Source organism: Netta rufina (genome assembly GCF_964035555.1).
Source record: "Netta rufina genome assembly, chromosome: 2".
NCBI classification, from domain to species: domain Eukaryota; kingdom Metazoa; phylum Chordata; class Aves; order Anseriformes; family Anatidae; genus Netta; species Netta rufina.
The window spans coordinates 37,902,288-37,927,330 of record NC_140124.1 but is presented as its reverse complement, the minus strand read 5'-3'; the positions used below and the strand labels follow the sequence as shown (position 1 = coordinate 37,927,330).

Sequence of the window (25,043 nt, the reverse complement as noted above, 5' to 3'; positions counted from 1 at the left end):
ACATTGAGTGAGGGCCAGATTTGGAAATGATGCACAGAACAAAAACTTTTATTCTGTCTGAAGTTTAGAACATTTTTTAAGTGAGCAAAGCCTATGATACTTTTCTACCTTTCTGTACAGCAGAGAACTATTTATTTAAACTAGTTATACTAATGAGGAATGAAATGTAAGAATATTTTGAGGCTGATGGAGCAAATAGGGAATGGTTGATATACCACCTATATTTAAGAGTTCAGCACTTCGATGTTACTTGGGGATTTAAGAACTTCAGCCTTCACATTTTCAAAATGGAAGCAGTTGCTGGTTTAGTTAAAGGTTAAATAACCCTTAGTTTTCACTCTCTGCAGTCCATAATGTAGGCATATCTCCTTAAATTGCTCTTAAAAATACAAGTTTGAATACAAGAAACGGCTGTCAAAGTTCTTTTGTTGTTTTAGTTGTCTCTGCTTTCTCTAGAGATTTATATTTTGTAGTACTGATAATGTGAAGATACAACACTAAATTCTGATAGCATTACAAATATGAACAAATATATGAAAGTATTACAATTATTGATCAATTCTTTATCCAGATGTGTTTTAAGTACCGGTAATATTTATGCTTGGTGTTAATTTTCAACATCAGTACAGGATCTTAAAAAGTCTTACTGAAGTATGTTCAGCACTTAGTTTGCTAATATCTGAATTGCCACAATATCTGAATTGCCTTTTTAAATAGAAACATTAATTTCACATAACATGAGCAATTTATATATTTGTTTAGTCCCATCTTTTTTTTTTCTTTTTTTTTTTTTTTTTCCAAAGTGTCTTAATCATATCTCATACTTTCTCAGAACTGCAGAATCTGCAGAACCTTGTCTGCAGATTAATACTTTGGGCAAGTGTTTGTAGTTTGCCATTTGTTTCTTAGTTCAGTATTACTTCAGCTCTAACTCCAAAGAAGAAAACAGATATGCAGATTTTTTCTTTATCTTGCATTCTGTCTGCATTCCACCCATTCATTTTCATTTGATTGGGTCAGGCAAACTAAAGTGAGAACTGTGATTTTGTATGCAAGGTGTTATTAACCTGTAGATGAGGTTAATTTGATTATGAATTAATATCTTAAAATACACTTGAATTTTAACTGTTATTAAATAAAATACATAATTCACAAAATATAATACCATTGCCACTCACCAAAAATAAATAAATAAATAAACACAATACAGAAAACTGCAGATACACATTTAGTTTCCTTTAAAATAATGCACAGATTCTGAATACTTTTTACTGAGAATAGGTATAATCTCATGTGTTGTGTAATCTTACTAATTTTAGCTGAAGTTATTGCTTTGCTTTATCAAAGCCAGCTCAACTAGAGGGAGGTGTGCTTAGCTGCAGTAGTGGTTGCCTCTTGAGCAGAACTCTAGTGTTACCAGTTCCTGACAGCTGCAAGCCAGCCTCTGGGCATCTTGCTAAATTTTCAAATGTAATTATACAGTAGACTTCCTTTAACAAATTCTGTGTTCCCAGCTATAATTATAACAGCTTTTCTTGCCTCTAGCCTGTTCTTTATCTTACAACCCACCTCCATATCTCCCACTGCTGGCTAGGGTTATCCAGTAGAGCTTATGAATCTAGAAAAGCAGAGCTTATTCTCTTTATCCTCACAAGGATGGTTTCATCAGTACAGAAGATCCATTTCTTCTAATTGACTATACTGAAATGACATTTCTCATAAAACTGAGAATTATTTTCTACTTCTCAGAACTGTTGAATAGAATGCCGCTTTCATTTTGGAAATAATTTTCAAAAGTCTTTACAGCACATGATGTAAAGAATTGTTGACATCTATCCATAAAATGGCTGAAGGAGACAGCATAGGGAAAGGAAGCCTTCTATAACCACTTTGCGTTCATGTGAAATTCAGATTACTGCATCTTTGATCACACTGTTTGTGCATTAGGTTTTCATATACAAAGCTGTTCATGCTCCTTTTACGGACACAATATGTAACATGAAAATAAAAATGATGCATGATATGTTTTTTCTTACATGAGGTTCTAGGTAATTTTAGCCAAAGAATAATAAAATAGGAAAAGTTATCTATGGTCATCCTCAGTTTAGTATTGGCTCATGCTGAGGAAATTTAAAAACCATCTATGCAGAATTGCTCCTCTCCACCGGTCCAGTAGTAAAGCAAGTTGATGTGGTGGTTTTGAGTCTGGGAGTCTGAAGATTGGAGGTATGTAAGAGAGAACCTAGGCTGTTGAAGACAGACAGAGGCAGCCTTCCTTTTTTTCCGTCTTTGAAAATGGTTGACTGTGGCAGGTAGAATGTTATTGGAGAAATATATTATTGCCTGGAAGATCAGATTGGCAGCTAGTTCAATCTTCTTTTCTGCAGCAGATTGAGTAAATTTGTCTAACCTAGTCTTGAAAAGCTTCTGTGAGTCAAGTACCACCAGACCTCCTAGCAGTCATACTCCAGTTGACTTGTCATAATTTACCCACATCTTTCCAACAGTTCTGATGCCCAAACTGAATACAACGCTATAAGAGATGGAAAGAAGTAGTAATTACCTCTTCACGTGCACATGCACATCTGCACACGCACTCCCCCCACGCCTATCAACATATTTCAGAGTGAGATGTCTCTTGGAGAGATACCACTAAATTTAGTCTATTGGTTCGTGATCATCTCTATCCATTGACTCCCAGTGTAGTGTTTTATTGCCAGTCTGTTTTGTGTTCATGTCTGTTATATTCATGTCCTTTCAAAATGTAGCACTTTGGATTTGTCTTTATTGAATCATCTTTTTGATATCTGCCATTATTCAAAAACATTCAGAAACTTAGATGCTGTCCTCTGAGGTGCTGCTGGTTTTCCCAGCATCGCATTAGCTGCACATTTCACCGTGACATTGCCTTCCAGTCAATAGGATTGTTATGAAAATATCAGATAGAAACAGATCTCTGTGTGATCCATGTTAAATATTAACACAGTGTGACAGAGCTGTTTAATTTCTTCTTTGAAAGAACATTTTGCTCCCTAATTTGAACCGTTTTTGTGTCCAGCTGATGGCAATTATGTCTAGACTGTATTTTTATTATATCGGTATTGACAATGTGGGGCACATTTGAAATCTCTCTCATCTCAAGCTTGCATCATATCTGCTGTCACCTCTGAGGCATTACGACTGCTAAGACCTTTCCAGTGAAGTCATTCAGATAAACTTGAAGAGATCTGTACTTTTTTATTTATTGTGTTACATCTTCTAGATCATTGTAGAATGAAATTTAGTTGGTTAATAATTGGTTCTAAAATCTTTGCAGGTTTCACTGATACACCAGAATTTGCCAGGTAAGACACAGGAGAAGGTACCCTGTGTGTCCCGTCCTGTCCCATTCCATCCCCTACCCCCCAACATTTTTTCCCTACTTGTTTTGATGTTCTTTTCTCTATTCTGACGTCTTGGAAATAATGAGACAACAAATCCTACTCTTATGTCCCTCTTCTTTACAATTTTCTTCTTGACTTTTTTCTTTTATTTATTTTTTTAATATTGCTCTTTGCTTTCCTCCTTGTTTGCACCAACAGTATGTTTGTTTTATATCATTGTGGGTCTCACTGATACAGGACAGATATATATATATATATATATGTAATTTATTTTTTTTCTAGTTGAGAGGATGTGTTGTAGAAATGTTCTTCAATTTCAGAAAGGCACAATTATGTTCATAACAACAAGATTTCAAAGGTTGCCAATAGACAATGAAGTGTTCTTTCATAGCATCTTATGTGCCAGGTGGAATGGGATTAAACAAGTCAATTCCAGAGGGAAACGAGATCCAAGATTTTCCTTTTTGCTTATGTGAAATGTAAATACAGGTGATTACATATGAAAAATTCCAGCATACCAAATCCTAGGACATTAACATGGGTTGGGGAAAAGATTGAAATAGGGCAATGGGAAGTCTCTCCTCAATGCTTGTATCCAAATACTTTATGGAAAAGCTTTTACCCTGAATGACTGTGACTTCGGTATTTGGTATGATGGCCCGTGGGTGGCCTTTCCTTGATGTTCAATGAATTTGTGTGTAACCACTTAAAATCTATCATTCATCAGTTGTTCACCTGCCTGTTTTCCTTGTATATTGCAAGATGGAGAATTTTACCCTAAAATAAAGCTATAACATTAGGAGCAGTGAAAGCAGGGTTTGTTTTGTTTTGTTTTGTTTTGTTTTTGACAAGGTCTGTCTAGAAGGTGGGTCCTCTTGCTCACCTACAGATAGCAGGGACAGAAGCCACAATGTTTGTACCAATTGATGCTCTCTCTTTGAAATTTGATGTTTTCTATTTTACCTTTCGGTTTGGTTTATAGGTCACTTAATTTTTGTTACTTTTCTTTAGTATGAGCTAAGAGAGAATATTGCTGAATATGCTAAAATAGGTGTGTTTTTTACAGCTGTCATTTAAGTAGACAAAGAATCATGTTCAATGCTTCTGTGGTAATAAATAGTACTGTAATTGATTGTTGATAGAAACCCTTAAAATACATTTTTATGGTTGAAATGTACTTTGGGTAAACAGTGTTCAGTTTGCCTATTAAAATAATTCACTCTATACCATGGTTTCTTTGAGTATTAAGAAAGTAGGACTTTTCAGGAACAGTAATTGGTTGACACTGCTTGACCTTAATGCAAAGCTACAGTATTTAATGAACAAACGGAAGGAATAAAGTTTTGATAAATAAGGCAATTTTCGTGAAACCTTTAGAAATATGCTTGAAGTCTTTTAGTGTTAGATTGACGGTTTCTCCTTTTGTGAAAAGAATAAGTGAATAATTTAAGGCTATATTTCATGTTTTCAGATCTTCATTCTGTCATATAAATAATAGACTGTGAAATGCAGCAGTTCCTGCATTCACAGATTTAATAGACCTATACAAGTGAGTATCTTACTCACTTCTGCTGTCTTAAAATGCCCTTTTGTGCATATGTATACCTGAGAAGAAATGCAGAAGTGGGACATTCCTGGACTCTTCAGTAACCAAATTCCATACATCATATATTCTATTTTTAAACAATTTTTTCTTCTTAAAATACTTTTAGTGCAGCGTAATGCTGTCATATATATATAATATATAGTATATATATTAGGTTTTAACAATTGAACTGTATTATTATGTACTGATTTCAATAAAGTAAAACATGGCTATTCAAAACTAGCATTCAGTCTTAAGTTTACTTTATTAAATGGAAAGACATTGTGAAATAAATTCAGTTTTAGACCAGCATATAACTGAAACACCATCAGACCTCAAAGGGAAAAGAAAAAAATGTACTTATTAAAATAGTGAAATATTAAGGTAATTTATATCATTTGCTACGTTTATTCTCAGTTATGCAATTTCTTCTTGAGGGAAAGCATTGGGGAGAAAGAGCAGAGTAAAACAGAATGAATGTAGTATCTTCTTTGTTTCCACTCTGTGTTCCTCCCTGTGCTCTAAGTGGCTTTAGTTTGATATATGTTGAAAGGATGGTGAAGTGAGACTTAGGAGAACAAGTGGTAAAGTATGTTTTTTGTGTGTGTTTTTTTTTCCATGTTCTTGGTCTTCCAAGCAGGAATGTAATTTTAAGATCAGCAGGCCATGTGAAACATAAAGACTTCTCTCAAAAATATTCATAACTATGACTATTTTGTTTGCTATAATTGTAGCTTTCCTAAACACTTTGATTTAGAAGCCCAAGTTAAAATTTTCTTCATTTTCTTCTTGATAGCTACTTGTTTCAACACTGGAGGAACTCTGGTTGTTAAGAACCTTCTTCTAGGATTTGAATTGTTACTGAACTTTTGCCTTCTTCCATCTTATACCTATGTGTGCATCTACACAACTGAGGAAAGCTCTTCATTTCGTATTTAAAAGACTATTTCTGTAAATAATATTTAAGAACTATCAGACAGTCCTCCTTTGTCATGCTATTTCCTTCTGTAGTTTCCTCGTAGGTTCCAAAAATGGCTAGTTTGGATTCTTCCAAGTGAGCTTTTCTGCTTCTCACAGTGCCTGGCCAGCGAGGAGGCTGGGGGTGCCCAAGAAGCTGGGAAGGGGCACAGCCAGGACAGCTGACCTGATCTGACTAAAGGGATGTCCTATGCCATTTTTCTTATGGGAAAGTAGGAATGGGGGGGTAATGTTCAGAGAGATGGCATTTGTCCTCCCAAGAAACCATTACGTGTGATGAGCCCCACTTTCCGGGAAGTGCCTGACCATCTATCCATCTGTTGATGGGAAGTAGCAAATGAAGTTCTTTTGTCACTTTGCTTGCGCACACAGCTTTTGCTTTACGTTGTAAGCTGTCCTTATCTCAACCCATGAGTTCTTGCACTTCCACCTTTCAAGTCTCCCCTGTCCCACCTGGGGAGAGTGAGTGAGTGGCTGTGAGGTGCTAAGCTGCCTGCTGGGGCTAAGCCTCAACAATAGTTGTTGGAGTCACGTTACTTTTAATCTTAGTTTTCAAAAAAAATAAATCTGTATTTTATGTCATGTTATGCAAATTGTACCATAATTCTCTTTTGTAAATTATTTCAGTAATTTATTATTATCTTCATTTCCACTTAGTGTTTTTTTCATATTCTCTGTAAATCTGTCTCTTGGTTTAAGCTAGTCCAAATATTTAAATATAAACATGCTTTTCTCATTCTCCAAACTCTAATTCTACTCATCGAAAACTCAACATCAGCACAGAGATGGAGACTGTTCTGCAGTGTAGCTTCTTTTAAACTAGCATTACAGCAGTGTGAAAACCATTGAGCTGCACTGGGATGAAATACATTGGCACCACCTCTGTTTTCAAAACTTATGTAGAGTAATATTTTGTATTTCTTTTTCTACATAAACATTATTTAAGCTGTCAGCTGGGGATGTTTTAGTGGTTTCAGAAAGAATTTATGAGATTAATATATTCAATATATCGATCTTCCTAAGCATACCAGTCACTGATTGGATCCAGCTGCAACTGATTTGCTGTGATATCTGAGGCAATATTTCAGTTATTATTCATTATTACTTCGGTACCAGACTGTGGTCTCACTGTGGCAAGGAAGTATGCATATGCACAGTTCTTTATTTGTAGGCTTTAGTTTCTTTTAAGGTATAAAGGCAGGAAGGTGGTATAAAAAGCAAAAAAAAAAAAAGAAGGGACTGGGAAAGTAGAACAGCAAGGATACTTTGCTAATAGCCATATGCTGATAGTTGCTTTTAAGTTCTGAGTTCTCTACTGCTCTGTATTTAGTCAGTGCTGCTTTTTTTGCTTAATTTGTTAACACCTATAGAAATTAGAAGGAGCAGTAGTTATGACAAATGGACTATGTAATCTGAAAATTGTATTTTGTCACGTTTTAGTTACAAAACCTAGTTAAATTCAATTGTCCAAACATTCACTTAACATATTAATAAGTAATACAGGAATACTCTAAGCCCTCTTGAATTAGATACATTACATCTTGTTACAAAATTTAATGCCAGGCTTAATAACTCAAAGTATACTGTAGAATAAAAAATATATCTTTATGCTCATATGTTACACTAGGATCTGAGTAAGAAACTAACATTATTTAGTGGGAACTGCATAATATTCTCATGTGTAGACAAGTGTATTTAATTTAAATTCTTAAAAAGAAATCCCTAACTTGGTTCCTTCAAAGTGAGCAAAGTTTTCTTGGTTTATTTCTAAACACAGTTTAATTTGTGTTGACAACAGATTACCAAGCTATTTGGGTACTTCTATGACATAGGTGCCTCCTAGGACTTTTTATTTTTGAAAGGTGCCTGGGTAGTTGTTTTCTCAGATGTTCGAACATTGTAGAAATAAGGTAAGGTACCAGCTTCTCAAAAAGGAAAGATACTGTTTCCAATTCAATACTATTAACTTTCTATATTTTAATAGGAAAATTATTTTAAAATACCAGAGTAACCCATTGTTATGTGTATAGAATTTAAGTATCTCAGATAAAGACCCTGATCAGTTGATGGAATTTGATTTGTTAAATTTTTTAGAACCAAAGCTTTGAACATTCTTATTGTGTTTAAAACCATCTGTAGTGTGCTATTAAACCCTGTATGATATTTTTTTTTTTGCCTATTAATAATGAATTAACTACTTTCTTGAAAGTACACATAACTATCAAGTTACTGAAATTTGTAAAGTGCGTGTTTTTAATTTCAGACAGAAAAGGAAGAATTGAAAATAATGCTAAGAGATAGCCATAAATTGAAAGTTGATATAAAATAAAATTTCAGGTTGAATACTGAAGTTGTCTTCATAATGACAGAATCACAGACTGCGCTGGGTTGGAAGGGACTCTAATTCCAACCCCTCTGCCATGGGCAGAGACACCTCTCACTAAACCAGGTTGTCCAAAGCCCCATCCAGTAGGGTTGGTAGACCCTGGAATTGTTTTCCAGATAGTAAAACTCAGCAATTGCTTTTTGAATCTACGTATTATTATCTCTACCTTTATTATCTTATTAAAAATAAATTGAACCACTTGGCATTATTTTACATGTTATTTTTATCTCTTCTGCGACATGATTGTGTGAAATACTTATTCGACTTTGAGGGAAAAAAATTAGTTTCAGTCACCAGACTTTTTTGTTACATGGGTATTTCCATAAGAAACACAATGCCTTAATTTAAGTCAAACAAAAAATTTAATATTTGGTGCATTTTTTCATCAAGCATCTTTATTCTCAATCCAAAAGTCAAGTTCAGAAGGGTGGTGCCAGGACTGGTACTCCAGCTCCCTTGTTTGTGCTAATTGGTGGGATTTATCTTTATTCCAATACTACTGACTGCTGAAGTTGGGGAAAATATCATTTTAAGGACAACTGTCTTGTTTGGGTTTGAACATCTGCCAAATATGTAAGTTAATTTTTTTTTATCTTTAAAAAAAAAAAAAAAAAAAAAAAAACTACTAATTTTGCCTCATTTTCATTAATGTCAGTTACACTTTTAGCACTTACAAAGATGGTGTTTGTGATGCTTCCTGTAGTAGTTCTAAAATTATTTTAAATACCCTTTCTGTAAACTGACTTTTATTTTATGAGCATAGGTGCTTTTTTTCTCCTAATTTACCACACTAAATTTTAGAAGACAATTGAAAATACTCTGTAGTATGCGGTTTTAAAAGTGATGGATAACTGTATTGAAGTCTGCTTTCCACAGAACTGGTGAAACATAGCTTAACTGGGAGCCGTTCTTTGCTTTCTCCCATAATATACTCTCAGTCCTGACCTGGAGGGGCAATTCACTGTCTAATTCAAACTTCTTACATTAACAACATGGTCTCATTTAGTGGTGATACAGTGTTTGCTGTTAAAGACTTGCCAATTTTGCCTTAAATATCTAGATTATATTACCTCATTTTGCCATATTCCCTCCATTTAGTTTGGAACTGCCTTGCAAATGTTAGAGTGATACTGCTGAATTGTGTAAAGGAATTAGGAAGTTGAAATGTTGACAATGTAGATTTAGTTTACTGGTATTGACCTACAGAAAAACTTGAGTTCAACAGATTAAAGGTCGAGAAACTCAGTAAGAACATTTTTTTGCTTTTGCTGACTTCGATCAGTGACTTTAATTAGTTATTTTTCTTCATGCTGATCTGGATAATTTAAAACCCTATCTGAAGTGATTTTATAAGAGATGTATGTGCTTGTGGTTTTGTATGTACACTTTCTGTACCTTTCAAGTGTAGTTAGTTTTTTTGTGGTGTTGCAGTACAGAACACTGTGCAGTACATTAAAGAAATAGAGTCTATGCATCAGAACAATTTTCATGCCTCACTCAATTCTTAATGTAAATTAGTAGGAACATTGGTTATCCATTTGAGAAATTGAGTTGGTATAAAAATAAAAATGCACTTATGGTGTGTGGTGCTTTGTGTATCATCTTGGGAGTGTTTTTCTGTTTATCTGTCACTTGCATTAGAAAAAGCAGTCACTGGCTGCAGGTGACATTAAAAATTAAAGGTTAACCTCAATTTCTTTACTGACCAGACGTGGGGCAGAAAGTTCTTCTGGATGTGTGCCTGAATTTTGGAACTGTCAAAAAGAATTGAGAAGTAAAGACTCGTGCTTTTGGTGGTTTACTGTTTCTGTATGCAAGTCTGGATATATGGTTTCAACATTTTCAAGTGTTTATATTGCTTATTATAGGTTATATCAAGAACAGTTTTCATTCCATCCAACTTTATGAAATTCAAAAATGACATGATAATGCAGTAGTAAATAATTATAATGAACTCATTGTACTGATGTGCATAATTTTGGGAATGGCTTTTTTCTTTCTTTAGAGAAACTAACAAAAATAGCCTTTTTTCTATTACTAGAGAACATGTGTCTTTCAAAAACTAGTTAAAATTTTTATTGAAAATTGCTATAGCAACATTTGAGTATTCTGGTTAGCTCAATGTACATTTAATATAGACCAAGATTTGTATGCTCATGAACAAGCCTGGGAAATCTTTCTTTTAGGCAGTAAGTCTTTCAGCAAAGTTGACTTCTACCCCATGGTGAGTTTGGAGTGAGCCAAATTCAGTGCTGAAATGCTTCCCTCCTGTCTCACTCAGTGTGTTGGAGACAGCGTTCAGACCAGTGAAGAAGACTTAGCTTCAGGCAGCAGTGGTTTCCATGCAACCTGCCAGATATCTTTCATTTGCAAAGTAGTAGACCAGGCTAAGTCTTGATAGCAGAGATGCAAACTGAAAGCAGTAGCTGCTGCTCTACCTTCCATTTTATCTCTTGATTTTACTTACCCATGCATGTAATCAATATATCTGCTGCTTCTTGTTGGCTGCTGAGTGCAAATGAGCAGGGAAGAAAGAAAAATGAAATTGCCTGCTTTGTCTTCATGATTAAAATAGACTGCCAAAATGCACCTGTTTCCTTTCCCCATCCCTTTTGCTGAAGGGTGAATCGCTTCTGTCCTTGGTCATTTTTCTTCCTACTGATCTTCTTAGGAAAATAAGAAAATAGGAATATCATTAAGGAAAGCGATGAATATTACTTCAGAAAAGAACATTGCAGTTGAGGTTTTTGAGGAATCCTAATATTTCAGATATTAATATAGCTGCTTTAAAATTATATATTCATGTGCTTCATGGTAAGCTTGGCAGTTGTTTCAAGACTCGTATGCTATAGATTCTTCAGATCTTGAATTAAATCTTGTTAAATTAAATCTTTCTTTGGTGGGAAAGTGATAATACACACTTCATATGTTTTGTTCTTTATTATTCCTACGTTGTCAAACCTATATTTAAGACCAGTAATTTCTCTTAAGACAGAATACTTAAAAATGCCAGTTATTTATTTTCCTGTATTTCACTCTGCTTGAAATTATCCCAGCCTTCTTCAAGATCAGTGGTTGACTCAACACTTCCCAATTTCTTGTTTCAAAATTTTTCACTTGACATCATAGTGAACCTGGTCAAGCATGTTTCACTATCGTAATAATTAATATGGAAATAAGAAATAATAATACTTTAAAAAGTGGTTATAAATTGAAAGCTTTAAGTGATGTTAAGTGTTTTCTAACATGCTCTAGAATAGGTGGCATCTTACATATATTTTTTCTATAATTTGTCAGTTACTTCCTTTAAGTTCAATAAACAACTTCTATACTAGCCTTAAAAGCACTATCTGGCAACTTGCAATCATGTTACAGATGGCATCTCTTCTTAAATACTACAGTAATCCGTGGTTTGTGGAGCAACTAAATTACCCATTTGTTACACTGTTAGGCAGCTCATAGAGGTCATCACACATCTGTACAAACAGACCATTTTAAGTCTTAAAAAAAAAAAAAAAAAAAAAAAAAAAAGATACTTACAGCATGGTGGTCCATGCACCTATTCTTGTGATTAATTTATGGCCGTATTGCAAGTAGTGGATATATAGAGAGGTATCTGTGTGCTAAGGGCTGTATTTTCTCATATGTGTCAGAACTTGCAGGATATGCAGCTTTAAAGAATGAAAAATAGGTCCAGGGCTGTTATAGCAATTCCTCACAAGAGTGCATGTGAGGAACATGTACATGTTACATTCACCTCACTGATAGTAGCTCCTATAGCTTTATTTCTGGAGCTGATAGCTGTTGTCCCAACAAGGGGTAAGACTGCTTTGTGTTTCCAACCCGTACTTGCTCTTCAGATGTCCTTCTCTCTTGGTACTATGCCAGGATTTATCAGCTTTATGTAACTGGTCCTCACTTGATGAAATCAGGAAGGCTCTGCATTGTTCTTAGGTCAGCTATCTTTGCTGCATCTCCTTTGCCGCTGCCTCCTAGCACGCTTGCCCTCATTGCCTCATTTTGGGCACTGTGTCTCTGAAGCCTAAGCTGTCCTTGGACAGAGCCAAGGGTTCAAAGTTGTGGTAATTCAAATAAAGTTTTAAGGAAAAAAGTTGTAGAAAATTGGCTGCCACATCTGTTCAGGGGGAAAGGACTTGTTCATGGCTGTTCTTGTCGCTCTTTCTTTCCCCTTTCCTCCTCCCCATTAAATACTGTGCTACTAAGTTTGCTACCAGGACAAATTCTTAATTCTTAATATGACTCCATATTATACACTTTCTTCAAAAACAGTGGCTCTACTGACTTAAACTTTTTAAAGGAGGGTTAAAAGTTTGCCATCTGCTTTTGAAGTCTTTCTCAATGTTATTTTTTTCTCACATTATTTCTCTTCTTTTTTATGGAAGTTGTAGACCCACTGCATGAATTACTCTATTATAAATGTTCAAATTTTGTCTTTTGACATTAATCTACATTATTTTTTAAGATCGAAGAAATATACTCTATAGTGGGATCCAAGCTGGAGCGAAGAAAACGTTGTCATTGTCACATTAACCTTATTTGGTGGAGGGAAGAGAGTATGGAAGGGAGAAAGGGAAGAAAATGCTCATCTTTTTAGATGAGTGTATTCTTCCCATGAAACGTAACAAGAAAAATTAGATCAAGACACTCTTGCTTGGAGATGCTCATACCATCTGACAGTAAAATGATTTTAATGAATATAAAATCCAGAAGCAATAGTATTTTTTCCCTTAGTAAATGTTAGGGAAACCTTAATTACACATTGCTTTTGAAAGCACAGATTGTACTTAGTTTGCTGTTGGTCCTTTAGACTGAGTCTTGGGAAGCAAATAGGATGGTACTTTTCTGAATTGTCATGCTTTAACTGACTTTTCTCAATGTGAAAATGTTTTTTTATTTACTTTCATCAATGAAGTGTAACTGTTGAATGAATTACAGATTATTTTGGGGCATGAAAACTATAGGTATGAAAATTGCATGGATTTGCAATTTGGGGGAAACAATCATGCCTTTTTTTTTTTTTACTTCAACGTTTAGCTTTTAGCAAAGGTATGCAATAGCCTAGCAAAAATATAAAAACATTCTTATACAAACCCTTTTTCTTATTCTAGAAAAAAATATGAAACAGTTCGTCTTCTATCATGTCTTATATCAAAAATAAAATTCTAATATTCAGCAGGTTTCTTAGTTCATGACATTATTTTATTTTTACTTTGCAGAGATATGCTATGTACTCCTAGATTCTTTGAAAAGAAAATTTGACTAGGGTAGTTTTGTAACTTTCCTCATACTGCTCAAGTGATATACTGCCTTCTCGAATATATTATTAGTGGGCACACTTAAAATGCAAGAGCCTAAAAACATCAAAGTATCTTTGTGTGGGGTTCTTGGAAGAATCATGGTAAAAGATGCATACAAGAATTTGGCAGTACTGAAGTGTTTGCAGCATCTTATTTCTTGTAACTATTTTAATTTTTTGTAGTTAATGTTGAGGCTAGCGTAAGTTTTCTGTATTTCCCCTGCAGCATATGTGCAGAAAATGGTATTAAAATGTTTTGACTGTTTCCAGTACAAACTCTGTAAGTTTGGAAAGGTCTCTCTAACTTCCCTGTTGGTTTTACTGTTAAAAACCCACAGCGTGGCTGTCCCTTTTCACAGTGTTTGTAGGGTGCTGAGGACAAATGAATTCCTGTTTGGAAGCCATAATTCACATAATTGTAGCAGTGATACCTTTACTGGCTTCTTTTATCAGGCATTCTGCAGAATCATAGGACATTTAATACTTTACATAGAAAATAAACTGGTGCAAGTTCAGCTGCACAAAGGGAAGAGATACTAAATAGGAGAGGAGGTTTGGTTTGACTCATCATCTGAGTCAACACATTCTCCATTTGCCAAACTACAAAATAAACTTGAACCCCTTTTAGATCTGTTTTTATTACGTGGTGCAGAAGTAAGGTGACCAGAGGAGTCACTGTTCCTTTAACGTTAAAGAGTTTCTGTTTGAATGCATTTAGTGCTTGCATTCCAAGTTGAGTCTTCTAATGATCACACAGTGAGTAACTTGGAGAATGACAGACACAAGCAGCAGATTTACATACACAGAATCGACCTAACTAGTCATACATTCCCAATTCAGCTTCCTTAAGATGAGTAACGTTTCTTCATTCGTGTAGTGGTTCTAAGGTTATCAGGGAATCACCTCTTCAGAAATGATACACACATCTGAGACTCCGGTAGTTTGAGAGCTGTTTCATTACATATATTTGCATTTACAGTCTAAAAATGTCACATTGAGCTCTTATCAAAACACAAAAAGGTTACTAGTTTCAAGTTAGAATATTTGGACCAATTTCATTTGACAGTTTTTCATTCTGGAAGTGTTTTTAGGGTCAGAGACATAAGTTATAAGACTGAAGGAAATATTTAGCTGACTATGATAGAAAAATTGAGGCAAAGTGCATATAAATATACAGTGTCTGTGCATAAATTTGTATGTGCTAAGGTAGGTTTGAGAGTTGAATATTTTCTTTTAACTGAAAAGTTTATTTTACACTCTGAGGATCTTTAAATGTCACTCCATCCATTTGGTGGAGCAATAGCTTAGCTAATGAAAATTGATATTTCATAGTTTTTCATTCTTGTGTAACATCTGTAAACATGTTCCCAAACTCTAGATGCAGTCCTGTAATTAACATAGTGTTTCCATGGCATTTCATCAATGAATAGAAAAATTAAGATTTATACAGATGGGGAAAAAACTTGGGTTAAAATTTAAGCAACCTCTGCATGCTTTCTCTACTCCAGATGAACAGTGAGGAGTATAGTCCAACTCCCTGTCTATACGAGGGCAAGATCGATTTAGAAATAAAGCGTTTTTTCCTTTTACAGAAGATGTGTAGCTCTCTGATCACAGCGCTTAGTTTCTTTATTTTTCATTGGTGTTTTCTCTCCATGTAATATACATAGGAAGTTAATGATGAAAGAGTAGTAAAGTATTCATTGAAACTGAGAATTATAGTATTTGCAAATGTAAAATCATAATTTACATAAATGTTATAGTCAAGAACATTATGAATGTAAATATGCCTTCATCTATTCTCAGTCTTATAATGCCATTCGTTGTCCAGTGGGAGATGAAGAGTGATGTTGAGACTGCCGTTTAACCTATTATAGCAGCCTAAAAAAATTAAATAGCCTTGATGTAAATATGAGGTGGGAAAAGAGTATTCATCTCCATTAAGTGACATAAAAACCATGGTAAGAATAACAGGCGGGTGGGTGTGCATTAAGCAGTGAAATCCCTAAATTCAGACTCTAATTATAAGCACAAGGACAATTGCCTCCCACGTACTTAAACTGTTATGGGTTTTTCAGACAGAAAATATGCTTCACAGTTCTTCAGGCACCAAATATGGATTTTCTTTTGCATTCTTTTTTCACCTGATGCATAATTCCTTCTCGTCCATTACAAAATGAGGTCCTAATACTAAAAAGCTGTGTTTGTTTTCCTTAGTAAGATTCGGTCTTTAGGTATTTTTCTTGATCTCATCTATGCTGACAAAGTCCTACCCTTTTTATTGTGTCATAAGCAGGTCTTGCACCATTATATTCAGATTAACTGGGACAACTCATTTATGTTTGTTTTTTGTTCAATTGTTTCAGCTTCAGATTGCTGTTCCATAGACCTGTGGATGACCAGTGGCTGGCATACCTGTTGTTTCACGTAGGTTACTCTTTCCTTGTTTCTAGATGATGTATTCTCATAAAGAAAGATAATATGCTTGCACCTTTTTCTGAAATTATTATTACATTAGATCAAGCAACTTTTTCATACTGAGTAATTGGAGAAAAGCATGTTACCTGTGGAATTGCAAATGAGAACAAAGTTGGTTTGTAAAACTGTCTTTTAAAGCTAATTGTGTGTTGCAGCTTCTTAAATATTAAAATGCTTCCAGTACAGGAGAGATCATTTTGGTTATATAGCTGTTCCATCTTTGCCATAATACAAGGTAAAGTTTTATTTTTTTTTTTTTTTTTAATAAAAATCATTACTTCAGTTTGAGATTGATATTTATGATACAAAAGGAGATGCATTATGTCCCTAGCTAACCTGATGTAATAATTAAGATATTGTGTTCCTAGACTAAATGTATCCAATTTTGTGTTTCAGTAATCAAGCATAGAAAAGGATAATAGGACACAATTAAAGTTATTGACTATCACATCTTTTCCACATGTAGTAAGTTGTAGATCACAAATGAGTCATTTTTAATCTTATCATAAACAAAATATATTGATCTTAAATATCTCTCTCCCGCACATGAAGAGGTTTTCCTGATAGTAACTCTTTTAAGTCCTTTTAGGCCCTTTTAATTTCAACTTTCTTTTAAATTGAAGATACTGTGCCAGGATATGGTATTCCAGTAATGCCATATGTGCAGATAATTTCCTTAATACTACCATATATTTCCCTGTAATGCTCCCAGGGACTGTTTTTAACTTCCTAGCTACAGCAACATAGGAGCAGTTGGTTTATTTACTGTGACTTCTAAGTTCTTTAGGGATTCACTGCTTTCTAGGATGCAATCCTCTGTTTTATGTGACCTGTTCTTAAATAAACAAAAATAATGAAATTTTTACTCTGAGATGTACTTAATATGTGCAGCTTATTGGAAGGTTTTTTGTTTGTTTGTTTGTTTTTTATTTATTTTGGTCAGGGTAGAGCTTCAGCTTTTCCCACACCAGCAAAGAGGTAGACACTGGGTTTCATATGTATTTTGTGTGATTGATATTTTAAAAGAGACAATAAAGGGGATTTCACAAAGCATTAGAGCATTAATACAGCACAAAGAAGGCTTATAATGTGTTTAGCTTTTGCTGATACCTAATGATACGGCAAAAAAAGCACTCTACTACAAGGCTGCTTTTAAGATCCAAGGGAACCAGAGGAATTGTTAAGAATAATGGATAGCATAACTTAGATTAATTCTCCTAAATTTATTTTTAGGAGTAGAAGCACAAAAATCCTGCCTTAATCTTGCTATTTCTTTTAGGTATGCTGCTTATTTTGCTTTTAGTAACTTGTAATTTAAGATCACAGTTATTAGGTGTATTTCTGCATTTTATATATCGCTCCCAGATGCTACAGTATTAGTTTTTATCACTGCATATTTTATGAAATGTCAGCCTTCTGTTGGCTGTTCACGCAGCATTGTTAGTGATCAAAGCCACAACATAAAGGAGAGGAATCTAAACAGTTGGCTTATCTTTGTCCTTCATTGTGACACAATACCATAAAATTACTTTACTATATAAAAGGCAAGCAAAGCTTCATGTAGCACACTCTGAAAAGGTGAACTTCTTGTTAGGCTCAACAAAACATAAACTCTTATTGGTGACATTTTGTATAAGGAAAGTAAAGTTAGCAATTATATATTTTTGCTGTGGAAGAAGTTTCATCTTTTTCAGCCTTTTTTTAAAACACAATGTTCTTTTTTTATTAAAATGCTATTAAAAACCTATCCATTAAATTAATTTTTTGAAATGGAAGAAATGTTGTGGCCTTTAGAGTAATCTGTATGATATGTTTTGGAACTTCTCTGGAATACAATTAGTCAAAGCATACTATATCATTTGAAGGGTGATAAATGGGAAGATAATAGTTTTTACCTTATGAAAACTACTGATGATTATCAAGTGTATTTGGCTTTTATTTGGATGTGAGATTATTTTGAATTTATCTAAATTTCTGGTTAAAAATATCAGAGCAAGTATCAGCCAGCCTTAATTTTTCTCCTTGCCTAAGTGAGTTGTGTATCAGAACTGAAGTAATAAAGTGGGAAAAACTCTACAAGCTCTGGAGATATTCTATAGGAATAAAAATCTTGAATGATTTTGATCAGCTGTTGTGTATGCCCTGCACAGCAGTTGGTTCAATCAATTTTATGTTTTGGGATGGTTTTATTAAAACGAGCTGCTGCTTTCAGTAAATCATTGTAAAGATGCTAGCTTTGTATATGCTTTTTGGGGACCTGCAGCTTACCAATGCAGTCTCTCAATATAAACATACGTAATTCTGCTCACCAAGAGGCTGGGCTGAATTAGTACTCCCCTTACAATGCAAAGTATTTACCAAGACTGGAAGGACAGGAAAAGGGAAATAGTCTCATCTTAGGGTCATGGTGGAGAAAGTAAAGAGCAGAAGTATTTATGTCATACCGTGAAGGTCAAAGGCAGGCCTGGTAGTTTAAAGGAAGATGATGATGCACGTGACCTGTTAGAATATGTTTGTCTTTTCAACTGCAACATCATCCTGCCTTTCAGGGACTTGGATACCTGCAGCCTGCCTTTTTGCATTTCTGTCTTGAAATCTGTCTTCTTCTGGTGCACAAGAACTTTTAATAAATTGGAATGTAGATAGATAACATCAAAAATGCTATGAAAGGTGTTACTTATGTTTGACAAAGTTGAAATGTTTTGTTCTGATTTCATCTGCATTAATATTTGTTTAATATTTAAAAGTTGTATTTATTGTAAGTGGATCCCCTAACAGCTTACATGTCTTACTTGTTTTGATAAGCACTTCAGAGGCTTTGAACAAACTGACAGTGGTATTATTCTGATCAGCCTTATGATTGAGATGATCATGTTCATCCAATTTTACTTAAATGCTGGAAGAGGTTGTTCCCATTTATATTCCAATTTTTCTTAGTTCTTTCTGAACGTGCTTTGAGAATACAGTGGCTAGAAAACAAACTGCCATCAGCCAAGTTAAGGTTGAATATATTTAGTGTATCAGAAGCATTAATTTTTTAAATTAATTTTGCAAAGTGAACATTGGCAAAGCAAAACATTATGACAGCAACAAGTAGTTGATCCCTCAGCTACCTGACAATAGTATGCTGAGTGTGGGCTATCCTTTCTGTATGAATAATGCAAAGTCAATGTCACTTTCTCCTTCTCTTCTGCCTTGGGTCCTGTATCAATTTTATGATCCACCTACAACCCCTCACAACTGAAAGGGATGAATATTCAAAACTGCAAAGCGTTCCCTGTCTCTGTCAGATTTTGTGATCGGTTTCTGTTCTGGTTTATTGCAGTGCGTCTTACATTGTACAGTTTCATCCACTGGTTACTTAAGAAGGTGAATTTTACATCTCTTATATCCAGTGGGATTCTGGTTTGCTGAGGAATGCAGAGAAACCTCAAGCCTGCCCTGACTGTAATGAAGGGTTTGGAGGCACCAAAAAGATGGTGATGCTTATAGCATGCTTACTGTCCACAGCAGGAAGAGCTGTTGCTCCTAGAGTAAATAAAGTTCTATGAGGTTATTACAAGCAGGCCTTAAGGTCCCTGAGAATGGGGGCCAAATACGTTTGTCACTGCTCTTTGAGAGTCCATAAGAAATTTACGTGAGCACAGAGAGAAGGCAGAAAGGAATGAAGGCAGTCTTTAAAGAGGGTGAAGCATTTTTTTTCCTATGCTGGTCTTAGTAATTTTATCAGAGGTGTCAAGTCTGTAGTTGGAAAGTAAACATTTTGTTTGGAGCTCTCTTTTATTTGTACATGTAAGACTACTTCAAACACATGGTGAGATAAACAGATGCTAAAGACATTTCAAAAGGTGACAAAATGCAAAGTTTATCACGCAGGCTCTCATATTTTTACACAGATGAATCTCTCTGATTCCCTGGCCAACCAGTCATGCATTCATTATTAAATGCATGGCTTTCACATATCTATTTGCAAACCTAATACACACCAATTGCACAGTGACCAAAAGTCAAGTCAAGCCTTGATGAAGCATAATACCTAGTTTGAAAGATGTAATATTTGTTTCTGTAATTGCTCTGTGGCGCACAGCTTCAATCTTTGCGTGAAGATGTGGTAAAAAAGATGGGATGATAGCTCTTTGTTAATATGGAGAATATAATTACAGTAGCTTAGTGCTTTTTAACCTGATACTCCTGAATCTTGATATGCACTCATACAACTGATATGCTTTGGAAACTTAATTTCACTTTACAGGTATTTTGGATGTTCATATGCTCAAAATGTTTTATAGATTGGTCCTACAGTTTGTAAGCATGTAACCTTATTTTCATAAAAAAAAAAAAAAAAAAAAAAAAAACACTTTTGGGGCAGTTTCTACTACCTTTCCATGTTGGTTTTAAAGGCTTTCTTTACTAGTAAATGAGTGCAGTGCTTTGTTGAGCCTGCAGACAATGCTAGCACCACCAAACCACCAATCCCAAAGATTTTTTGATGTGCTGTTATCCTCACATCTCTAACCTGAGTGTTATAAATGTAACTGACAGACAAAATTGAGTCAGATTCATAGTTAAAAATTTCTTAATAAGATATAAATTGCTAGTTTGGACTTTAATCCCTGTTGATGAAAATTGTGTTTCTAAAATATTGCTATACTCGTTTACACAAGGGATATCCCAATGCTTTTACCTGAGGGATGTAGTGGTGAGATTGCTGTTATGCACTGCAGAGAGCTCAAGGAAAGTCAGAAGTGCCTATCAACGAAGTCATGTTCAAGAAATGTTATGCTGTAGCCACAAATTTAAGGACTTCAGGTTGACTCTATCCTCTCTTATTAGCAACATCCTAACTTATTTTGAATCACTTCAATTGAATTGCTTAGAATTGGCAAAGGGAAACATCAGAAGAGTTTCTAGGAAGCTGTCTTCAGTGTACCTTTTTATTTAATGCACAGATTGGTATTAACGATGAGCACAAAGGGATGCATGAGTGTTGGCTCACCTGCAAAAGTTAGGATGCTTTTGTGGTAACAGAAGAGTAATTCATATGTTTTCAAATCTAACGAAGTTCTAGTTCGTAATTTATTAGTAAAATAAATGGTACAGGTGCTAATGATACTTTTTTATGAATACAAAATTTCTTGTATAGCTTAAATGGAAGCAGTTAGAAATTCCTCTAACTCAACATTCTCAACATTAAGCCATGTAATATAGTGCCATCTTCTGCTCCTGGTACTTCCCTGAAAAAGAAGTTGCTATTCTGCATAACAGTTTTCCCACTACTCTATAGCAACTGACAAAAACTGTAATGCTTCAGACTTAGTCTTTATGTTTTCATTGGTGGTGACCATAATGATGCCTCCTGAATACATACCTCCTTAATATATAAGGTATATAATACATACCTCCTCAATATATAGCTAGACAAGCATGAGAAGTGGGCCCACGTGAACCTAATGAGGTTCAACAAGCCCAAGTGCAAGGTGCTGCACCTGTGCCAGGGCAATCCCAGACATGAGCTCAGACTGGGAGAAGAAGTTGTTGAGAGCAGCCCTGAAAAGAAGGACTTGAGGGTTCTGGTGGACAAGAGGATTGATGTGAGCCAGCAGTGTGCACTTGCAGGCCAGAAGGCCAACTGCATCCTGGGCTGCATTGACAGAGGGGTGATTGTCCCCCTCTGCTCTGCCCTTGTGAGGCCCCATCTGGAGTACTGCTTCCAGGTCTGGGGCCCCCAGCACAAGAATGTTGTGGACCTGTTACAGTGGGTCCACAAAGATGATCACGGGGCTGGAGCACCTCTCCTATGAAGACAGGCTGAGAGAGCTGGGGATGTTCAGTCTACAGAAGAGAAGGCTCCAGGGAGACCTCATTGCAGCCTTTCATTGCTTAATAGGGGCTTATAAAAAAGATGTAAAGTTACCTTTTGCTCAGTCAGATGATGACAGGACAACAGGGAATGGTTTTAAACTAAAAGTGGGGAGATTCAGATGAGATGTTAGGAGGAAATTCTTCACTCAGAGGGAGGTAAGGCACTGGCACAGGTTTCCCAGAGAAGCTGTTGATGCCCCATCCCTAGAGGGGTTCAAGACCAGGTTGGATGAGGCCCAGGGCAGCCTGTCCTAGTGGGGAGGTGTCCTTGCCCATGGCAGGGGGAGTTGGAGTTAGATGATCTTTGAGGTCGCTCCCAACCTGAGCCATTCTATGACATACTGAAAGGAATGACTAATGATGTAAAAAGGCTTGCAGTGATGCAATGATACTCGTGTGACATCTGAGAAGAACTTTACTGATTTTTTTATTTCCGTACATAGAATTTGAAATACAAACCAGTGGAATTTGCAATGATGTTACAAGGAGCTAGTTCATAGTTTTGTGTCCATCTCAGGCATGTAAGGGGTGTGGTATCCCGCCTGTTCTGTCTCAGGCGTAGGAGATTGCTGGTGACATCTTTCACTAAAGTGAGAGGGATGGGGCTGAAAAGGGAGGGGATTGGTCAAGAAACTATCAACAGTCTCCATTAACACCATAACCAAAGAGGCAGTCTGGCCAGCCAAAAGAGGAGTTTCCAACACACGTTTGCTTTGTAACTGAGGGAACATTGGAAGGTTTGATGTTTGGTTTTGATACGTTAATAAACACTAGCTTATGCTTTTAAAAAGTTTGCTTTTTTTTTTAAGATTGCAACTAGCAACATCCTTTGTGTTTAAAAGCATGCATATGAAGTATAGGGAGATGCCTAACAAGCTCAGAAGAGCTTCAGAATACATTCATGTGTGCAGTATGGAGGATGTCAGCAGAATGCTGAAGAAATGCCATTATATCACAGAATTTGGCTGCATTGTATCCACCTTGCTCACAGAATGTATACTGCTAAGCTCTTCCTTGTAAACACAGGCAAAGAACCAAGTTTCAGTTTCACTGAAGTCCACGCAAACTGTAGTAACTGTAATCTTGAAATTTCAGTATTTATATATTCATCAGGTGCGCTTTTAGTTGTGATATTAAATTTTTATTACAGCGTATTCTGAGAGGATTCCTCTTTCAGCTTCTGGCTGATTATTTTTAAGAGTGTTTAAAATAAATTTAACATCTCCAGCTATGATTTGGAGGCCATAAAGACAGATTGTTCTCTTTCATAGAAATTTAAAAGGTTACTATTTTAAAATATGTTAAGTGTCTGAGGTTGTAAAGGGCTAAAGAGAAGAAAGGGAAATGCTTGCTGCAATTTGTTTTCAGTTATTCTGAAAAGTGATGTCATTCACATCAGTTAAAGAACAGGTTGGTTAAAGGTGGGAGATGCCCCATCTTTCAGGGCTCCTTGTTAGATCACCTGCTATTTGATGGTGTGTAGTGACTGTGTTGGGAATGTGGGTGCCTTTCTAACCTCACATCTCATGAAATCAGTAGGGAAGGTGCTGAGATAAGATAGCTAACGGTAGCAGTAATTAGGCATTGATCATGTCTTCAGCTTGTTGTTGAGGTGGCAATTTAATACTGTATCTCTTTATAATGACTAAATTGGAAGGAGCTCGGGAGTATCTGAACATTAGGCATGAGAGACTTTCAGACCCAAGAAACCAGGTCTTTTTAGGCTTGGACAAGGATGCCATGCCATCTGTAGAGATGAGTAGACTTCTGCCATGGGTAGCAAAACAGAAAAGATCTGTCAGAAGTACAGGAACTGTAGCATGCTCCCATTTCCTTCCCTACACCTTACTTTGTTTTGCATTGCATCACAGATTTTAAGCTCATGCAGGCATAGGTGACATACAGCAAATTACAAAATACAGCTGTTTTCTCTCCCCAGTTCTGTAAATGTAAAGGGATTCTGTCCACTCTCCCAACTTCTGTTTCTCCTCCATGTTTTAGATTTTTAAGTTAACTTCAGCAAATTTGTAATAGGTAAAAATCAGAGTGTAGTAACAACATTTATTTTATTATTCTGTTTTGGAGTCTGTTTCTTATATAGTTGACTTCAGTACTCAGCACCGTCTAACATCAATTCAGTATTTTAAGCAATGGCAATGAGGAGTTTAATAAAAAATAACAACAACAAACACTTTGGCAATTTATGTCACTGAAATTTGATTTTCACCAGCTTAGAGTTTTACTCACTGTTCATATATGCAAGATAAAATTAGAGATGCTGGAAGTTTGGAGGCTAAACTCTACTTTAACTTAATGCCGTGAATAGAAGTGGGGGGCCATTCTTCTTCCACATTTGAAGCATCCTCAAGCAAAGGTATTTCTTTGGGAAGTCTATTTTAATATTATTTTCATTGCATACTCTCTGCTTTTGGACTGTCTGAAATATTTTGTTTACTATTCACCCCATACTCCTCAAACAAAATTTAATGCTTCATCTATAGTGAGCACCCCACAGGAACACATGACTTACAAAAGGGACAAAATCAGCAGAAAAATAGGTGGTCTGAGCATTTATGCGTTAAATATGCATGTTAATTAGAAAAAATTAGAAAAAATATGAAAACAGATGTTACATAAATTATTTCAGTCTCAGGGTAGTAGTAACTTATACACTGACAATAACTTTTATACGTGCATATGTATGTGTATATCTGTTTCTGAATTTTGGAACATTTATGCAACTCCTACGTGGATAGCACTGGAAAAATAACTTCTAGTTATTTTCATATATCCATGGCGTTCCTGAAAGAAAGTTCCTGAAAAGGCACAAGCAACAGAGAAGGTCAAATCTTCAGACTCGAAGAGTGTATTTCATGTTGACGTAGAAAATATATGGTATCTGATATATGGAAAACATTTTTTCTGTATGGTAATACTCTACCAGGAGATTAAAATTTTAAAATGGGATTGCAGTCCAGTGCTTTTGTCTCATGCATACCCCATTCTTTACTTCTGTCTCTTTTAGTTCTATCTCCTCTGCGATGGGCAGAAAAA

General features: G+C 35.5%; 1 protein-coding gene across 3 annotated transcripts in view; it reads left to right on the top strand.

The window, feature by feature from the left end:
- Nucleotides 1-25,043, top strand: part of TBC1D5 (TBC1 domain family member 5) — a 319,581-nt gene that overhangs the window by 56,390 nt on the left and 238,148 nt on the right. For 2 of the 3 annotated variants that reach the window (XM_084281760.1, XM_084281759.1), the window contains one exon: nucleotides 16,016-16,076. The exons of the other annotated variant lie outside the window; for it this stretch is intronic. The gene's annotated coding sequence lies outside the window, so the exon portion shown is untranslated. The remainder of the gene's footprint in view (nucleotides 1-16,015; nucleotides 16,077-25,043) is intronic. 3 annotated transcript variants of the gene reach the window in all.